At 34.1% G+C, this 21840-nt stretch overlaps 1 pseudogene; it reads right to left on the bottom strand.

The window, feature by feature from the left end:
• Positions 1 to 7843: 7843 nt before the first annotated feature.
• LOC117705712 (ADP/ATP translocase 2-like) lies at positions 7844 to 21004 on the bottom strand (annotated as a pseudogene).
• Positions 21005 to 21840: the final 836 nt, after the last annotated feature.

The following is a 21840-nucleotide window of genomic DNA, read 5'->3' as shown; positions in this document are numbered from 1 at the left end:
CTTATTAATTTTTGCTATCTTCCATCTTCTGAAGGATACTATTGTTTTCAGTTCACTTCTGTTATTTTCTCCCAAACTTTAATAAAACAATCATGGACTTTCTTGCTTAGTCAATTTTTGCATTTATTAATAAGGAACATACAAAATGAAACCCTGATTTCCTTGAAAGAATAAGACATATAGACCAAAGAAAATAAAGAGTATATATCTTTCAATCAGATCCCTTAAAAAGGTGGAACACTACTGCAACAGTGACTAACCAGTATGAACTCTAAGGTTAGAAACCCCAGGCTATCCAGAGGCTACTGTTTGGCTTTCACCCTAGTGCTGAGGTAACCTCTTCAGCTGCCATCTGCATGGCTCACTGATCCCATATGTGGACTTGCAATTGATATAGCCATTGGTTCCTTTGTTTGCTCATGGAAATATGTAGCTGTCCTTAGCAGCTTCATCTTCGAATATCATACCACCTATAGGTGCCTTTTCCAGTCCCAGGAATCTGAAAACTTAATAGTAGAAAATGAGTTAGCAATCAACACACCTATGTGTGTCTTCTTCAACCTGGGTTACTGAAGAAGGTGGAAACCACTGAAAACAACATAGTTTTTAAGTTTATTCTCAATAATTTGTGACATTGTGAGGACATAAAATGTATGAAACTGTTATAATAGAATTTTATTTTTTGTAAAATGGATGTGCTACATATTTACTTTATGAGATAGGGTAGCTACAGAGAAATCAATCAATGCCTTCCCAATATTTCCAGTCTGGAAGATTTATTAGCAATATGTAAACATATGTTCCACCTTGTCTTGGCCCTGCAAGAAAATGTATCTGTTGCCTACCCCAATTGCTTTTGAGTTATGGTCAGGCTCCATAAGATAATACCTCTAAGCCTGGATCGCTCCAAGTCACATATTGACAAAGTAAAGCCATGTATTATCTTAGAGCACACTCTTCCTCACCAGAAGTTATAACAATAAGAGATTCTATTTGTTCTAGAAACCACTGCTATCACTGTCTGATGAACCCAGTAGAAATGACACAACTGATTCCTCTGAAAATACACCTCAGTAATTTTCAGTCTCAACTGCTTTTTCATTCACCCACAGACTGCTTACTATCCTAATATTGCAGGACTAGAGTGTTACAATTTGAAGATTTCAGTTTTAAAGACAGAAATTAAAATGAATACTTTATTGAAGGGTCTAATCTCATTTGTTATAGAAGTGATCAGAAATCACAGAGGACTTCAGCAATGACCCTCAAAATCTATCAGTGTGGCAACAGTGAAATTCAAGATAAAAGATTCAAGAAAAACTAACGTACAAAATGTCACCATGATCTGGACCTCCAGTGATACAGCAGAGCAAAGACAAGAAGAATGGACCACTATGGTGTTGGGAACTTAACCTACATAGCACTGGTACATTATTTACTTCTTTTTGGTGACATGATTCACAGATATGCAAGATCATTAACCTTTAAATTTTCTATTTGATCTGCTCAACTTACATATAAACTGATTACACTGAAGTAAAAATTGCATTTCTTAGTCTTCCTAGTCATCTTTCATGTATTCATTTGCCACAGATCGATTCAAGACCAAATTCACTAGTTTAGCATGGGACATTTCAATTACAACAGAAGGCTTAACCAGTCTACGCTGCTAATATTAGTAGCTACAATTGTCATACAACACAAAAATAAACAAGCAAGCAAAAAAGCTTAATTTTCTATTACTGGCATTCTTTTACTACAAAAAAATTCATGTTCAGGAATGAGAAGATGAAACATACACAGTTCTCTTTATAGATAAATTTTTTTAAACAGTAACATTTCCTTATCTATTGTCAGATTAAAAATTGACCTATAAACTTAGATTCTCATGCTGTTTTCTATCTGTGAAAACAGAAAAGTAAAGCCTGGTCATTAAACTTTCCTGATGTTATTATTTCAAAATAATGTATTTATCATGACTTGAAATAAAAATGAAAGTTAAAGGAATCAATTCATAGAATAATAGCTCATATTGAATACTCTTGTTATACATTTAAGAAATTGATATTCATTTTATTATATTCTGAATCTCACAAAATTATGACAATGATATAGAAATGCTTCATATGAACATTAATACAGAAATGTTTGTCACGTCAATTCTGTGGATTTCTGATATTTTGAAAACCAACTATCCATGTAAGGTAATCTGGACTGTTGTCTGTTCACTCCACTCAGCTATCTCTAAATAAAACATAGGAAACACCCTAACAATAAACTCCAAGCCATGAATTTGCTATAGTCCCTTAACTCACAGGCTGTCCATCTCAAATCAGCTTTAAAAAAGCTAAAGAAGGACTGGGTCTAAGTCTTGTATTCCTAAATGTGTTATACTGGTACAATGCCTATGAGAGTAACAATATTCATCTCACTTTTATATTGGTAGGCTCCAAGCATCTGCCTCTGCATTGGTTGGTTGCTGGATGGATCTCCCCAGGAACTGCCAAACTTGGTTTCTCTCCTGGAGTGCCTCTTGACCACAGCAACAGTATTGAGTTTGGTATCTGCAGACATGATGTATCCTCAGGTGGGACCTTTCCCCATTTAGCAATTCATTCAGACTCTGTTTTTTGTCCCTTTTCTTCCTTTGGACAAAAACATGTCTGGGTTAAAAAACTTTGAAATATGTGAGTGGCTCCATCCCTCGACCAGGAACCATGCCTATATACTGGAGGAGGTCTTGCAGGTTCTATCTCCCCCTTCTCTGTGCATTATAGTTAAAGTCATTTACATTGGGTCCTGGGTGCCTCATGTTTCTCTTATGTCTGGGCTATCCCTATTCTTCATCCTCCCCATTTTTCAGAATGTTCTTTACCTAATTTTACTTACTATGTATTTTTAGTCTAACTTATTTCATCAATATTTGTCAATATTTATTGAGTGTCCTCATGTTATTACATGGTTGTGTAACACATGTTTTTATATATTTACTTATTTTTTTCTAGAATGAAAGAAAAAATAAACTGTTATATTTATTTTAATTTTTAAAAAAAATATAAATGTATACCATGTATCTTTCCATATCCATTCCTGCATCATTAAGGGTGCCACCAGTAACACATCTTTCCAAACTCATATCCATCCACTCTTTTCTTTCTTTCTTTCTTTCTTTCTTTCTTTCTTTCTTTCTTCCTTCCTTCCTTCCTTCCTTCCTTCCTTCCTTTTTTCCTTTCTTCCTTTTTTCCTTCCTTCCTTCTTCCTTTCTCTATCCTTCCTGTTCTTCTTTCCTTTCTTTCTTTGTTATAATCCATTTACTACAATCAATGCTGTCCATATGTCAATGATATGTCTTTCCTCATCTACCACCAGTGGTTCCCTGATTCATCCCTTGTTGGTCATCTACTAACAGTGTAAAATTTCTAATATCTGCCAATAGAAACAGCAAAATTCAATACTCTTCTCTTGGTTTGACTTCTCTCCACAGCCCAAGACAAATTTTTGTTGTGTTAGAAGAGGGAAAGTAGTTTTCTTCCAGTGGTTTTTGACCTTTTCTTGGAAAATGTGAATAAATATAAATTTATCCCAGATAGGATGCCAACCTATACTAAAGAAACTATTATGCTGAAATGTAGTTTGGTGAGTCAACCTGTTCCTTGTTCCTCTGGGTTACTTACAGAAAAATGAGTAAAGGGTTATTTAAGGGAGCATGAGTGACTTTAGATAGGTATGTTACTGAAAAGTCACAGGAATCATTACTAAGTAAAATTTCTTCCTGATAACTTCCTGTTCAAGATGCTGACTAGTGCCCAGAATGTCTTATCATCAGCATTTGTTTCTGCTCTTAAAATTTTGTCCTCATTAATCCAGTAAAATCCTGATCTCCCTAGGCCTCTTAAGTTCCTTTAGTTTTTAGTTCTGAGTTTTATGATATACATGCCTCCAAGAAGGGATGTTTCACTTTGAAGGAAACAGTTGCATAACACTCTCTTCTAAATTCTAGGTCACAGTGTTTACTAGTATGCTACTAAAAGCAGAATGTTAAATTACACTTTTATGTGTAAATGTGTTAGGCACATTTGTTAAGCTATATGAAATCCATTTGCTTTTCAATATCCTGTTGTGATTATCCTGGGTTTCTAAGTCATCACTACTGATCACAATCTAATGCCTATACTTCCTATAATTTCAAGGATGCATCACACATTCCAGCTCTGACAGTGCATCCAACCGAAAATACCTTATTTTATTTTAAGCCTTTTCTAAGGTATTTAAAGATGTTTTTGAAAGAATCTAAAAACGTAAAATCTGGAGAAAATATAATGTTTTATATAATCAGCTACTCCATGGTATTTCAGTCTATTAGTAAAATATTTTACTATTCTGCTAGAAACTTCAGATCTGAGTTAGAATGTGAAAAAGAACACTTTTTGTAAAAGGAAGATATTATAGAAAATAGAGTAAAATTTCTTTTTTTATGTTTCATAGACATGTCGCAAGTTTCTGTAGACTTCATAAGTAATTGTAGACAAATTTCTGAAAATGCTTCAATTATAAAGTATTCTAGTTAAATATATATATATATATATATATATATATATATATATATATATACAAACATTCATATACCACAAATACTTTAAGAAAAACAATGGATCTGATACTTATTCTTTATTACTGGCAAACATTGTCAATAGATATTAAATCTATGAAGTTAAAGTTTTAAAATTGTTAATCCTTCATAAGTAATGTATTTACTAAAGCTAATACAGATCTTTTCTAGAATAGTATATATTATTATTTCATATTAAATATAATTCCTGAATTTGAATTTTTTGTTATTTAGGTACTGACATTCACTGTTACAAATTAATAAAATTAAGTTTATATTTATTCAGTACCATAGACTTGTTAAAAACATGAAGTTAACAACCATGGCATAAATATTAAAGGGCTGAGCAAAGGAGATTTGTTGAATCAATTAATTTTATTAAAGCAAATTGGAATTCACAGGGATAAAAAACAGAAAAAGAATATCTGTTCAAATCATGAAAAATGTGGGAGTATAAAGAATTCTGCACATGCACATGTCCATAGTTTACCAAAAACAAACTGAATAAAGATAAGATAATTAATAATTCTGATGCAAAATTTTAAAAGGTAGAAAAACTATAGAGGAAGTCAAGGTTACCTTTAAACAAAAGTCTTCAGAGGAAAGTAAGCCTGGTATGAAATTCAAGTTTGAACAGAGTTAGATGATTTAGGTAGACCTGTTCTTTATTCATTGACTTTTAAAATTGAACTAATACTGATTTTGTTATATAAAAGGGGGAGAAAACAGTTCCACTTTAGTGTATCTTGTTAAAGATTAGTGTGGCAATGTAAATGGTTTGTATATTTACTGGAAAGGTATTAATTTCTTAATATATAGTGGGTGATGCATTACTGTTTATAGTTTTACACACTTAAATCCAGTTACTCTTCCTGAGCTAGAGCTTGCTGTACACTTTAGAAAAGAAAATAGTGCATAATGTTTTACTCCTGTGACATGTTTTAAAGCCATGGAACTACTATAAATATGTCTTAATATTTTTATTTATTGAAAATTAATCACTCAGAAAGGAATGCACATTTCCACAGAAAATTAAAAACAATAAATAGATTCAAAAGTTCTGGTGTTTATTTTGCCAGTGAAATATGAAAGGTTATACATACTTCTTATTGTTTAAACCTAACACTAATAAACAAAACCAAACATAATTCAACACCGAAGAGACTCAAACACTAATGTCAAAAGACAGAATTCTTGAAAAAATGAAGACTGGCACTTGGATCTTATCATCTTCAAACCTGAGAAGCTCAGGTGAGAGGTCAGATGAGCTGAGACAATCAATAACAGGATGGCTGATGGGGGTAAATACAATACAGCTTATATGAGAAAGAGAGAGAGAGAGAGAGAGAGAGAGAGAGAGAGAGAGAGAGAGAGACTGGATTTCACATATAGGATAGATACCAAAATTACAACAATTGCCAAAAGTGTATATATAGTCACTTGCTTATTTTCTAAAAGGAAAAAAAAATTGTTATGTTTAATTTTTTGAAAATATATAAATGTATATGATGTATCTTTTCATATTCATTCCAGCATCATAAGTATACCTGTGTGTGTGACATATTTACCATGTGAATGTTTATACAAATTAAAACTAGTGTCAATAAAATCATTTATATTTTTTGCTTTAACTTTAATGAAAAACAGGGAACACAAAAACAGAAACTCTTTGGTTTTGGCAGAAATTTTCCTATCCAATCTATTTGTAGCAGGAGGCCTATGATTACATAGGGAAAAGGGAAGCAGCACTAAGGGTGGCATAGACAGGAACACAGAGAGAAATGCAGGGAGACATAAGAAAGTGAAATGGCCATGGATGTAGACTCACGTGATTTCAAGTAAATAGGTAGATATGAAATCTAAAGGTTAGGAAAGTATTGAGATTTTATTAATATATATATATAAAACCATTGGTTAACTTTAAGCATCTAGAGTTTTGATTTACTGGGTTACTGGATTTGTGGGACCACTGACAACCAGGGAATTATGTCATGTCGCTATGAAGTAACTAGTGGCTACAGAGACAAGCAAAGGAAGCTGGAAGCCTGGTCACCACAGGGGCAAGCTGGAGAGAGTAGCCTGGCAGAATGAGCTCAGGAGCTCTGGCCCTGCTGGAGAGCTTGCTGAGACAAAATGTGCTAAGTCCAGAAACTTGGCAGCATAGTCGGACATCATTTCTAATACCTACTGCTACAGTATTTTCAAATTTTTTAAGAATTATTTTTACTATTCATTTGAAACATATAGTCTATACACAAATCTCATTAGATTTTTCCTGTCTAATAAATAGGCTCTGACCTTAACTTTAAATAATTCAAAACTTTGAAAGTTTACAGTTTGTAGCTTAGTAATAAACACATAGATATATAATATGGCAATGGCCATTATGTGATGTATAGTCATAATGGTTTATTAACATACCTACAAGATTCAATTAATGCTATAATTCAAGTGAAATACCTAGTAAGAAAATAAATGATTTAGTCTATGTATCTCTACACAATGCACTGAGTCTTGAATGTAGTAATTGCAAAGGTAAAAGCCACAACTTTAAATGCTTTTATCATTTTAGTTACACAGGCTGGATTATATTTTAATAAGTAACATAAACTTCCAAATGAGCCTTAAAATGAGAACATAGATTTCAGGCATGTATTTAGATGAATCATTTGGAGGTAACAATTTTTTTTGTGTTTAGAGACTCAACATTTTTGTCTTATGAATTGAAGAACTTCAGTGAAAATGATTTAGAATTGCTTCTTGTTTGGGAGATGTCCAGCTCTCCACATGCTTATAGATAATTAGCCAATTGAGCTAAGAAACATATTTTGCTCAAGAGCCTTTAAATTGAATTACTTTCATTTGCCTACAAAACATCTCATTGAGACTTAATGACCCAACAAATCTGCCAGAAACCTGTGAGTGTGAATGCCTTCAGAAATTGCTGTTAGATTGTTTGAATGTTGCTGTTGACATCCTTCTAACAGTTGTGGGATATAAAGGCAATAGTGGTCCTAATAAGCACTAGCTACAGGTTACCTTATGTAAGAGTGTGATTATTTTGGAACAGAAATAAAAGATTTATTTACAGAAATATACCATAGTAAAAAATGACTACAATATATGTATTTTCCATTGATAAAACAGACAAGACATGAGAATCTGTCCAGAAATGTTCAAGACATGGTATATTATACAACATGCCTGTTCTCAGGGAGAACACCTAGGACATAATTATGTATAATTTTTGATCTCATTGTACAAGACAAACATAAAGGCACCTATGCCTCTGAGAACATAGGACCATGAACCCTTGAAAAAATGTCTTGCTTGCTTTATCTGACAACATCCTAGCATGCTTTTGTGTGTGTTTATGTATATGTGTCTATATATATATATATATATATATATATATATATATATATATATATGTATCAAAAGGATAGAAAGTCAGGCCAGCAACAGCAGTGACAGAAGGATGTACGTATTCTTGGAATCTTGGAGCATTCTTTTTGCAGTGTTATAGATATCAAAGTAGCAACTTGGTAGATGATAATGCCCTATAGTGACACATTAACATATTGTTACAGGCCCTTATGCCCATCAGATTTGTATACCTTAACCAGACATTCACCAAGGCTTTTGAATTTCCTATTAGCTCTAGCTTTGCCTACATCAGCTGCTAGACAGTTATGGAAAAATTAAAAGGGTACATGAAGCACAAGGCTATGGCCCCAGTGGTACCAGCTAATGCCAGGTTCCCAGAAAGGATTGCCAAAACAGGGTCCTCTTGTCCAACCACCCAGAAAGATCTGCTTGTGTTTATCTTTAGAGACAAAGGTGAGAGCATGGGTGGGGGAGTATCTGATGACACTGTCCAGGCTACTAGATTAGAAGTACAGGACTCTCTGTTCCTTGGTCATACAAACCACCCACACAGTCTATAATGCAGTTGAATTGCTTTTTGCAGTGATTTGCATGTTGGCATGATGCACCTGCAGTAGAATCTTGACCCACTTGGTGTGTGCTACCACCATTTTGGAGATGGTCACAGCCACTCCACTAGCAAAGAAGTCCTTGATGAAGGACACAGTGGCATCTCTTGTGTTGAAAGAGAAAAAAGAAAGAGACAGGCAGGTGCAGGGCAGAACTGGTAGTACGTGAGTGTAGAATAGGACTGATTTTTAATATATTGTATAAAATTGTTTGAGAATTTAAAAAAACAGACACAATGTATATTCATATTTATCCCTAAGTTTTCCTTCAAACTTTCACAAGTACCTCAAAATTTCATTACCCACTTCTTTCCCTCTTACATACTTCTATATTTTTCTTTTTTAAAAATAACACACATATTCCAACTTAGTTGCCCATGTAATCATGGGTATATCCAGCCATCAAGTGGAGCTAAGTTCATTTGACCGCAGTGGAACCCTTTAGTCAACTGTATGCTTCTTCCTCTCTAGATGTTTTAACTTTGTATAGTGAGATTATGAATGCTGGTTACTGAGTTTTGATGCTGCAGATAATGCTGATTAAATTACCCATAGCTTGAGGTCAGTATTTCCATTTGGGTCAAGCTTCAAGAATGGCATATATAGCTTGATCATGCTAGCTCTTCTTGTCCTGGAAATACTTTTATTCCTGGCCATTATTTTAAAACATTTTTTTAACAACATCAACATATTGGCCACCAATGTACATGGCTTGAAACTGAAAATGGACTCCCAGACAGAGATATTAAAATAACAGTCTAGCAAGCCAAGGATGGGTAAGATTCTGCACAGAGCCTTACCAACCTGAGACATAAGTGCATTGCCTTTGATAATGAATATTCCATGATGGGTAAGGAAGGCATACTTGTCAGAATGACCTAAGACAGGCTCAGTCTTTTATGAAATAAAAAACGGGGAGATGCAGAGACCTTTTGGGGCTGCTTGCCAAGAATCTGACATGGGCCAAGGACAAAGAAATAGGCTACTTGGCAAAAATCTGACATTGGCCAATGACAAGAAAGTGGGCTTCAGGCAGGAATCTGACATTAGGCTAAAAAAAAAGAAGTAATTTCAGACAGGAATCTAAATTTTAGGCTAGAACAAGGAAGTAGGTTGCAGACATGAAGATGATTTGGGGCTAGGACAAGGAAATTGGCTCAGCTACTTTGGTCATCCTAATAAACCCTTAGAAACAGTGATCAAGGGAGTGTTCATGGAATTTTGTTTATTGTCTTGCTGGTTCTTTGACTATTTGTGTTTACTGTCTTGCTTGTTCCTTGACTATTTGCATCTATTGTATTGCTAGTTCCTCAACCTAGAATTGAACTTAATACTTGAAAGTAATTAAAATGGTATAAAACAAAAAGGAGGAGGAGAGATGAGACAGGGGGTTTCCAGGGAGGGGAAATGGGGAAAAAGGATGGCATCTGAAATGTAAGTAAATAAAATATCAAATTTAAAAAAACAGTGACTTCAAATATTCTTAGGCAAATGGATGGGACAAGAAAATATCATCTTCAGTGAGGTAAAGAATCACAAAAAAACCACACATGATATGCACTCACCAATAAGTGGATATTAGACCAAAAGCTCAGAATACAAAAGATACAATTCACAGACCACATGAAGTTCAAGAAGAAGAAAGAGAAAAGTGTGGATGTTTCAGTCTTTCTTAGAAGGGTAAATTAAATACTCATGCTAATACAGAGACAAAGTGTGGAGCAAAGACACAAGGAAAGGCCATCCAGATACTTCCTCAAGTGGGGATCCATCCCATATATAGTCACCAAACCCAGACACTATTGCTGATGCCAAGACATGCTTGCTAAAAGGTGCCTAATATTGCTGTCTTCTGAGAGGCTCTGCTAGAGCCTGACAAAGACAAAGGTAGATGCTCTCAGCCAACCATTGCTCTGAGCACAGGGACTCCAATGGAGGAGTTAGGGGAATGACTGAAGGAGCTGATGGGTTTGCAGTCCCAAAGGAGGAACAACAATATCAATCAACCAGACCTCCCCCCTTGGAGATTCCAGGGACTAAACTACCAACCATGGAGTACACCTGGAGGGACCCATGGCTACAGCTGCATTTGTAGCAGTGGATGGCCTAATCTGGCATCAATGGGAGTAGAGGCCCTTGGTCCTGTGATGTTTTGATGCCCCAGTGTAGGTTAATGCCAGTGTGGGGATGCAGGAGTGGGTAGATGGTTGGGGGAACATACTCATAGAAGGAGGTATGGGATAGGGGTTTTCCAGAGGGGAAAGCAGGAAAGGAGATAACATTTGAAATGTAAATAGAGAAAATATCCTATAAAATAAAAACTATAAAAAATACCAAATATCATCATCGTCATCATTATCATCATCATAAATTAACTGAGTGTTCATTTTAACAAAATAATGATGGCTAAAGATTAAAAACTCAAGTGATTGTACATGCTGCAGAGAATGTGGAAAAAGAATTCTCCTCCATTGCTGGTAGGATTTCAAATGGGTAAAACCACTCTGAAAATCAATCTGGCAGTTCCTCAGAAAATTGAAAATAGTTCTATCTGAAGACCCAGGCTATATCATTCTTGGTAATATACCCAAACGATGCTCCACCATATCACAAAGACATGTGCTTCACTATGTTCATGGCAGCCTTCTTTGTAAATCCAGAAGCTGGATTCAACCCAGCTGTTCCTCAAACAACAACAAAAAGTCACCCAGAAAATGTGGTTTACATATACAATAGAATACTATTCAGCTATTTTAAATGAGAATATCATGAGTTTTGCAGGTAAATGGATGAAATTAGAAAATGTCATCTTAAGTAACCCCAGAACAAAAGTATATGCGTGGTATGTACTCACTGGTAACTGTATATTAGCCAAAAAGCACAAAATACCCAGGATACCCACATACTATAAGAAGTTTAATGAAAAGGAAGGTCCTAGAGAAGATGATTCTTCCCATTTAGAATAAGAAACTCAAAATAATTATGGGAGGGAGGAGGAGTGAGGCACCTGTGTAGTAGAAGGGTGAGGGAGGTGAAAGGGGCAATAGGTTTAGAATAGGAGTGGAGTCAGGAGAGAATCCCAGAGGGCCAAGAGAATGAATAGTCATCTGAGGTTGGGCAGTGGGGGGGTACCCTCTAGAAAGTCCCAGAGACCTTGGAAATTAGAGACACCCATAACTCAATTGTTGTGACCTTAGCCAAAATGTCAACAGTAGGGAAGGGAAACTCAAAGTATCCACATCTAGTACATAGGCTTTAGGTGGGAGAAAAGTCAAAATTTCTGATTCGTAATTGTTCCTGTCTAAAAGAACTACAGGGACAATAATGAAGAAGAGACTGAAGAAAAGGCTGTTCAGTGACTGGCTTAACTTGTGATCCATCTCATAGGGTGTGGGATACCAAATCTCTCACAATTGCTGATGTTATGCTGTGTTTATAGACAAGACATGGCTGTCCTCTGAGAAGCCCTACAGAGTAGCTGACTAGGACACATGTGGATACTTATACCCAACAATTGGACTGAAGTCTCGGACCTCTATGGAGGAACTGGATCAAAGGAGCAAAAGGGAAGAGAGACACCATAGAAAAATTAGCAATCTCAACTAATCCAGACCCCAGGGAGCTCCCAGAGACTGAGCCACTGACAAGGCAATATACAAGGGCTGATCTGAGGCACCCAGCACATATATAGCAGAAGACTGCATGGACTTTCCTTAGTGAGAGCATATGTATCTAATCCTGGAGAGATTTGTGGCCCCAAGAAAAGGTTTCAGAAGTGTGAGGGAGGCTGAATACCCTCTTGGAGGCAAGAGAGAGGGGGAATGGGCTAAGGAACTGTGAGGAGGATCTTGGAGGGGGTCAACAGATAGAATGTAAATAAATGAAATAATAAAACTTTAAAAATTTGAAAACTTATAGCTATTTACCTTGAGAGAAAAGATTTGAGTGGATGGTCGGCAGCTGACATTCATCCTAAAGCCAGGTTCAGAACTAAATGTTTTAGTTAGGATAGATGACAGAGGTGCTGGTTAGTCAACAAAAGGATGGACTGGGTATTAGGACTATCTTGTACCTCACTGGTACAAATTGGCATAATTATGCTCTAATTGTATTTTGAGAGAAAAGTTTCATTTTAACAGGAAGGGTGATATGTAGGAGGAGCTAAGGTGGGAGGAGTACTGAGAGGAAGAAAAGGAGTAAGAAGAGGAGAAGAAGAAGGAGAAGAGAAGGTAGATGATGAGAGAGAGAGAAAGAGCAGGGAGAGAGGGAGGCAGATGTTCATGTATCTCCACCAGTCAAAGATAGTTGTTATATCTAGATTGGGTAGTGGGTTACACCTCTGATTGAGCAATACCAAACTTATAAAGCTTATGATTAACATTTTTTAAAAAATGTATAAATGCAAAAAGGAAAAGGGGGCATGGGATAGGGGTTTTCTAAGGCGGGGGGGGGGAATGGGGAAAGGGGATGGCTTCTGAAGTGTAAATAAAATATCTAATAAAAAACATCATTAGACAAAAAAAATTAAAAAACTGTTGTAGGTAAACTATTTTAATCAAATAATAATCAATTAAAAACTAAATATTAATGTTTAATAAATTAGTAATATATGTAAGTTTGTTTATGTTAATTTTTATGTATTTTGATTAATTATATATATGCTAGGTTAAGATTCTATTTTCTGAAGATTACTTGTCTTGTACTAGCTGTATTTTAAAGAATTTATTATTTTCAACAAATAATGTTGTTTTAAAATGACAACATGACAGCATTTTCCTCCAGTTTGAACAGGCATATACCTGGAAATAATGAGTCCAATGGTAACTTGTGCTAAAGTGTAAGATTTTATTTCAAAACCTACAATTAACAAATGCAGAAAAGAAAAATATAATCAATGTAATAATATTGGGTTTAGAGAACCATAAGGCAATTTCTTAGAATTGCTACATGAAAAATTCACAATGTGGTAGTGAAACTTAGTTTCATATAGTGTTACTTATCAAGAAATGGGAAGAAAAATATTCACAAGCTTTATATATCAGTCAAATAAAAAATGAAAAATGAAATGTGCTTAAGAGCTCTGGCAAACTAAAGGCAGATTAGAATAATTGACAGCTCATTGTCTTTGAATGGCATCTTTTGTGAATATTTAAAAAGTACAACACCTTGTAATTTTTACTTGGAAAGATTTCAAGACCTACATAGACAATGTGTTTTATTTTTTTAAATTTCTAAAATTTGACATATTGCTAATTATGGTTAATATTTGCAAGATAGAAAGAACCATTGTACTTGCTTAAATAGAGCCTGATTTATAGATCAGCCAGTTTGGAGAAAAGTTGGGAACAGAATTCCCCAACATTGTGGTGTATCTAGCATGTTTATCTTGGCATCCTTATATGATCCTTCTGAATACTTTCATAACGCATAGTACATATTGTATCTTCTGTATATTTTACAAATAATATACATTTAATAGAAGACATCTCTTGCCAATTAGAGACTTTTATATAATTTACAAAAAAACAAACTGCTGAGAAATTAAGCTTTAGTAAAACTAGAAAGATGAAACAATATCAAGAACTTGCAAGACATAAAATGATCAGGCATTTGGTGTTACCTCTGATGTTAGGGATGGTTAATTTTGTTAGTTTTGATGGTATTCAAAGAGTCTGAGATGGTAATAACATATACCACTAGAGATATATGTCAGATTTTTAGAGAAGATTAAACCAGAAGAGAATTTACTGGATATGACTGGTGTTTTGTATTAGTCTGTGGGAGTGAAAAGGAGCTAAGGAAAAGCAAAGAAGTGTTCATGTTTCTTTTCTGTCTTTCTTAGCTTCATGGGTGAATCACTCTTCTCTACCCCAGCTTTTCAGACATGACACACTGATACTTCCAAAATGTGGGCACAAACATATATTGTGTTTCTATAAGTTTATTTACACAGAGTTTTGCTCAAAGTATAAAAATATTTGACACAATAAACTTTTGCTGTTACAACCTGATCAATAATGCACATTGCTTCAATGGAATGATTTCAAAGAATCCAGAGTACATCATTAAAGCTTAGATTGTTATAAGGAATGCACAGTGGATAATATTGATATTGGTTCTAAAACTGAAAGTGTCAAAAGAACGTGACCAGAAAAAAAAATACTGGGCTTATGAGGTTTAGGCTATAATGAGGAGCCTATGGAGGCTTGGGATATTACAGGATAGAGAAAGGGAAGGTTTACTAACAAGTTTTAAAACACAATTTTTTTTAAAAAGTACTCATACTCAGATTTGTCCTTCATGTACAAACAAAAGGATGTGTTTTGAAGATGTGGGAATAAGAATTAATCGAAATCACAGCTAATAATAGATTATCAATTGAACAGATCTATCTTTGAAAATATTCATAGTAACTTCACACTATTCCTGTACAACTGCCATTCATTTATTCCTTACTTTTGATTTTAACTATAGTTGCAAAATCAATATGAGATTATCCTGGATAAGTCCAAAGGGAGATTTCAATGACTGCTAAAGCAAGAAAATTAACACTGCAGTTTGATGTATGTCAAATAGTGTGAGCAAAATCCCTTGTTCATTAATAAAAAACAGACAGACTAAAACAAACAAACAAACAAACAAACAAACAAACAAACAAACAAAAAGCTAATAACTATTGCTTAAAAAGGAGAGAGAACAGTGCTTCAGCTTACACAGTCCACAAAGGATGATGCTGTCCAGTATTGGATCCAGCACTTCAATCTAGTCAGTTTTCACCAAAGACGCTTTAAGAGTCCTTATGTCAAACTTTGTATCCTGAAAATGTCAATGACAAATTACTGAGACATACAGAAAATGTACAGCATTCTTGATTTGTCTAACTGTATTTCATTCTGTCCTGTTTAACTGTCATTTCTTGGAGGCATTTTTATGTCTGATGATGAAACAGAGTAGATGATCAGAGTAGAGTGTCTGTGGGTGTGGCTGGGAAGAGTGGAGAGAGGAGAAACTGTGCCTGGGATATACGGTATGCTAGAATAATCTGTACTTCAATAAAAAGTGAGATAAAGTAAAAAGTTGAATTTCAAAAATATAGCTAAATTAAAAATATAGATCATTTATTTATAAAATGTCATTAACTAATATCTTAAGGGTATAAGTTACAGAGAGGGATACTTTCTTACATGTTTTTAGCCACTCTGACAGTTGCACACCTTCTTGCAAAAATATTTTTTCATACAACATATTCTGATGAAGGTTTTTCTTCCACAAGTTCTCCCAGATCTTCCCCTCATCTCTACCTACAAGTTGTGTGCACTTATATTTTTCTTTCTCTTTAGAAAAGTAAACTAACAGATAAATGGATAATCAAGAAACCACACAATCCATAATAAAAGAAAGAGATAAAAATCTCCTTTTGATAAAAATCTGCTCTCTCTCTCTGTAGCTCTATCCCAGAATCCCAAAATGTATCTCTTCAAGAAATATACCTTTACTTTTTGCTACAGGCCACTGAATCAAAGCACATGCACACCCAAGCCTTAATCCATGATAATCAAGGGTGATAATTGGATAAATATATTTTTATACAGTATGTTAAATTTTTGAGTCAGTTTATTACATGCAGTAATTTTAAGTATAAATTTCTACATAAATACTAGATTATTATTATAACAAAAAATTTAAAACATTTCAAAATCACTTACAGAAAAGATCTACATAGCACCTATCTTAGTTACTAGAAACAATGGGGGCAGTGAATCACTTCACTGAATAAACATTTACTTTTCACTTGCCTATCTACTGAAATCATCTGTGGAGTTTTAAAATGTGTGGTGCCCCAATCCCACCTTCTGTTGCCCTGGACACGCTGATTTGAGATTAGACATCGTTATCACATTTATTTTGTTTATAAACTCCCAAAGAATTTCAACTATGTTTATAATTTTTATAAACCCTGTAAATATTAACTTATTTAATAGTAATAATTGACAGAACAATATTGCAAACTTTCTGTTTTAAAGAATAGAAGTAATGTAAGATAAAATATATTTATCAAATCCAATTCAGTAAATAATTGATGAAGTCTACATTTAAATAATTTTCATATCAATTTATTTAAAAGACTAAGGAAAAATGAAAGTAGAAAACTTTTAGAAATGTAGTTGTCTGTAAAGGCAAAGGAGTATTTTGGTCGCTTTATCCTGTACCCATTCTTAGAAGAACTCGAGCCTTAGAAACTTTCTTCTTATTATTAAATTTAAACAAAATTGAAATCAAAATTTCTATTATTACTCTAGCCACCTCTTAAGCAAAATTTTTTGTAAGTTATCACGCTAATTAGCACAGCACTAGAAGACAGAAAATAGTAACCCTCAATAGAAATGAGAGTAGAGAATCTTATAGAAAAAGTAGTTTACTAAACTTGATTACAGAAAATTAGCATGAAAGAGGCTATATTTAAATATGTTTCATACCTTTTAAAGTCTTTATACTATCTCCTGTTAAATTATTGCTATTGAGATAAAAAAAGATTTAAGAACATTAAATATTCCAATTCTAGTAACATTTGTTAATATGCTTTGCATTATTTTCAAATTTTAGACATAACAAATAAATATAAACCCAATGCTTTGCAATATTGAAGTTCATTATTTTTCTGCTTAGATTTTAGAAATTCAAAATGGATCTGAAGGGGCTAAATTTCACCTCTTGAGTATCTCTAGATGAGAGTCTGATTGCTGATTTAAAAGTTCTATTTCATTGATTCATGAATTTTTCCCTCATCCTCAACAATAGATAAAAAACCTTAAATCTTGCAATGAAAAAAACTGCATATTTAATGAAAACAGTAAAAATAATACAGTAAAAATTAAACCAATTAGTGTCGTGTGTGTGTGTGGGTGTGTATGCATGTGTATATATGCAAACATGTATACATAAATTTGATTGAGTACAATTTTATTGGTTTTGAATCTATGGTTTCAGGGAGAGCTTTCATCTCTGAGTCCTGCTAATTCTTCTTCTCCCAGCAGTCAATAGTTGCCTATAGTCTTCTTCTAAAAGAGAGACACTGTGAAAAATTCTTTCTTCAGTGAAATTGTTATATAATTCTGATCTTATTTATTTCTAAGGAGAGACTATGTCATAGCAGATTTCCTTTTATCCTGGCTCTTATAATTGCCCTTCCTTCTCCTCTGAGATATTCTCTGATCATTACATGCATATGCTATGTTGCAGATATAGCTATTCAGGCCTGTTTCCAGATGATCTAGTATATAAAGTTGTGGATTTCTTTGATGGTCTCCATTTTCTGTACTAAGTATATACTAAGTACTAAGGATGATGAATAATTTTTGAGGTATTTCTCAGCCACGTTTTTATTTATTGACAACTGAATAGATCCTTATGTCATATTTTATTATCTGCATGTTTCCATTGCAGTAAGAGCCTCAACATTTTGCTCGGGCCTCGGCAGATGGGTGCATGGTCCAATGCCTCAACTGGAGGTGGTCTGTTCAAGTTACATTTCCTATAATCTTGAGCATTTCAGCTAAGGTCATCCCTTTTAGTACTGGGAGTTTCTCATATGTTAGGTCCCTGGGACTTTCTACAGGTTTCACCCACTCAGCAACTCCTGCTGCTACATATTTCCATTTATTCTCCTGGAACTCTCAGCTTCGTTTCTGTTTTCTGCTATACCTGTCCGAAGTATCCATATTTTGGGATTTCTTTCCTGTTAAGCTTCAGATAGTCTCTGAGTTGCACCATGGGTATTCTGTGTTTTGGGGATAATATCCACTTATCAGTGAGTACATACTAGGTATGTCCTTTGTGGTCTGAGTTTTATCTCCTCAATATTATATTTTCTAGTTTGATCTATTTGCCTGCAAAATTCATGATATCTTAATTTTTAATAGCTGAATAGTATTCCACTGTAAATCAACCACACATTCTGTATTCATTATTCAGTTGAGGGACACCTGGGTTGTTTCCAGTTTCTAGCTATTAGGATACAGCTGGTATAAACATAGTGGAGCAAACCTTGTATTATGGTAGAATATCTTTTTGGGTCTTCAGGTAGAACTATTCACAATTTTCTGAGGAACTATAAGATTACTTTCCAGAGTGGTTGTACCAGTCTGCAATCCCACAGCAATAGAGGAGTATTCCTATTTCTCCACATCCTCACCAGTATGTGGCATTGCTTGATTTTTTTGATCTTTGTTTGTTTAAGGTGAAATCTCAAGGTCATTTTGATTTGCATTTTCCTGATAGCTAGGAACTTTGAAAATTTCCTTAAGTGCTTCTTGGCCATGTGAGATTTCTCTGTTGAAAATTGTGTTTAGTTCTCTACCTCTTTTAAAAATTATTTAGTTTTATGGAGTCTATCTTATTGAGTTCTTTGTATATTTTGGATGTTAGCCATTTATCAGATGTAGGGTTAGTGAAGATCTTTTCTCAATCTATAGCTGTCATTTTGTCCTATTGACAATGTCCTTTGTCTTACAGAAACTTACCAGTTTCATAAAGTTCTTTTTGTCAATTGTTGATTTTAGAGCCTGAGCTATTGGTGTAATTTCAAGAAAAATTTTCTCTGTGCCTGTGTTTGATATCATTTCCTACTTTAATTTGATTTGGCTGTTGGATTGCTGTATATTAATTTTATTATGTTTAAATATGTGCCCTGAATTCCTGATCTATGTAAGACTTTTAACATGAAGGCATGATTGTTTTCTTTGAGTTTGTTTATATAGTGGATTACATTGGTGATTGGTGGATTTTCCAACACTGAACCATCCCTGCATCATTGGCATGAAGCCTACTTGAGAGTGGTGAATGATGGTTTTGATGTGTTCTTAAATTTGGTTTCCAAGAATTTTATTGATTATTTTTGCATCAAATTTCATAAGCAACATTGGCCTGAAATTCTCTTTCTTGTAGAGCCTTTGTATGGTTTAGGTATCAGAGTAACTGTGGCTTCATAGAGTGGCTAAAGCTGTGTTCCTTCTGTTTCTATATGTAGAGTAATTTAAGGAATATTAGTATTAGCTCTTCTTTGGCAGTCTGGTTGAATTCTACAGTAAAATAATGTGGCCCTTCACATTTTTTGTTTGGAGGTTTTTAATGACTACATTCTATTTCCTTAGGAGTTATGGGACAGTTTAGATAATTTACCTAATTTTGAGTTAGTTTTTCTATTTTGTATTTGTCTAGAAAATCATCCATTTCATGCCAATTTTCCAGTTTTGTTGACTATAGGCCTTTGTAGTAAGAGCTAATAATTTTTTGAATCTCCTAAATTTCTGTTATATCTTTCTTTTCATTTCTGATTTTGTTAATTTGAATATACTCTCTATGTCCTTTAGTTATTTTGTTGATTTTTTTTTTAAAGACTAGCCCTTGGTTTATGTTTTTTTTTTGTTTCTAATTGTTTGATTTCAGACCTGAGTTTGATTATTTTCTGCCATACATTCCTCTTGGCTGTGCTTGCTTCCCAGAGCAAAGCTATAAAGGATATAAAGTAAAACTATCAGAATTACAACAGATTTCTCAGTACAGACTTTAAAACCCAGAAGACCCTGGACAAACGACATGCAGGCCCTTAGAGAACACAATTGCCAGTCCAGGTTACTATACCCAGCAAATCTCTCAATCACCAAGATTAAGAAAACCAAGACATTTAACAACAAAACCAAATTCAAACAATATCTCTCTAGTAATTCATCCCTACAGAGAATACTAGAAGTAAAGCTCCTACACAAGGTAGGTAACTACACCCAATGTAATTCAAGAACTTAATTATCTCACAACTAACCTAAAAGAAGACAATTGTATACACATAATACTACCTCCAAGAAAAATTTTACAGGAACTAACAGTCATTAATATCTCTGAACATAAATGAACTCAAATCTCCAATTAAAAACAAATTAAAGGCATTTTACAATTCAATGAGAATTAAGGCACAGTATACCCAAACTTATGGGACCCTGTTGGGCCGTTAAAGGATATCTTGGTTCTGGGTGGGCATTGGCCCAGAACCCCAAGACTACAAGGGAGAAACGACAGGTGTTTGGCCATGCCCCAGAACCCAGGGTCTTGACACTGGTCTAATCTCCATTTAACCTGCACCATTCAGTCAGGTAGGACACAGGTAGAGGGTGTGGCTACAGGCCTCAACCTTGAGAGATTTCCATATTAATGAGTTACCTAAAGACCAGAGGGCATAGATAATTAAGGTACTCTCTCCCAGATCCTCCCCTCTTCCTCCTCCCTATTTAAGCCAGGCCCATGACAGATTAACTGGGAGGTTCGCACATCTATGCTCACCATGGACAATAATCTCTTGGAAACTCACAGACTCTCTCATGTCTATTGGGGCCCGGTATGCGATCATCGTGGAGGACTTCCCTGTGACCCAGCCACTGGCACCTACAGCTTTTTCCCATAGGACCCCATTAAATGCCTTCATAAAGAAATTAGAGATATCCTACACTAGCAACTTAATAGCCCATTTGAAAGCTCTAAAATAAAAGAAAGAAATGGAGTAGTGGTAAAATACATTATTTTGAAGTTGCAACTAGGAACATTTCAATATGCAAATTCTTTAAAAAATAAAAAAATTAATATGTACTTTTATTTTTTGTGGGATTTGAGAATTACTTGTGAATCAGTTTTAGGAGGTATTATTATTGACCTTGTATTTATTTATTTACTTATTTAGTTAGTTAGTTAGTTAGTTAGTTAATTGAGATGACATTTCTATGTGTTTTATGTTGGTCTGGAATTCATTGCATGTCCCAAGATTTGCTGGCCTTGAATTTAATAAACTCATGATCTCTTGTCAAATTACTTTTGTGAAGACTTCTATTACTGTATTAAGATTAGTAAGAACCAATATTTTTATAATATTGTCTGTTTTATAAAAACCCTTCAGTTTTAGCACCCTTTTTATGAGATTGAATATAGGATTTTTCATATAAAATACCTATTAAATTGAACTATATTCTTTCTTTACCTAATTGTTAATTTTCTCATATAGAGATGCTGAATTTTATATGATATAATTTCATCTAATTATGCATTAGTTTTTCTTATAGATCCATTTATTTTAAAACAATTTCTCATTTATACAGCTCTTTACTCCTGATATTAAAATGTTTTTTACAAGATATATATATATATATATATATATATATATATATATTTAAAAAAACCTAAATGTTATGAGGT

The sequence above is a fragment of the Arvicanthis niloticus genome, chromosome 3 (assembly GCF_011762505.2).
Source record: "Arvicanthis niloticus isolate mArvNil1 chromosome 3, mArvNil1.pat.X, whole genome shotgun sequence".
Lineage (NCBI taxonomy): Eukaryota > Metazoa > Chordata > Mammalia > Rodentia > Muridae > Arvicanthis > Arvicanthis niloticus.
The sequence above is the reverse complement of the archived record's forward strand: the minus strand, read 5'-3'. Positions and strand labels throughout refer to the sequence as shown.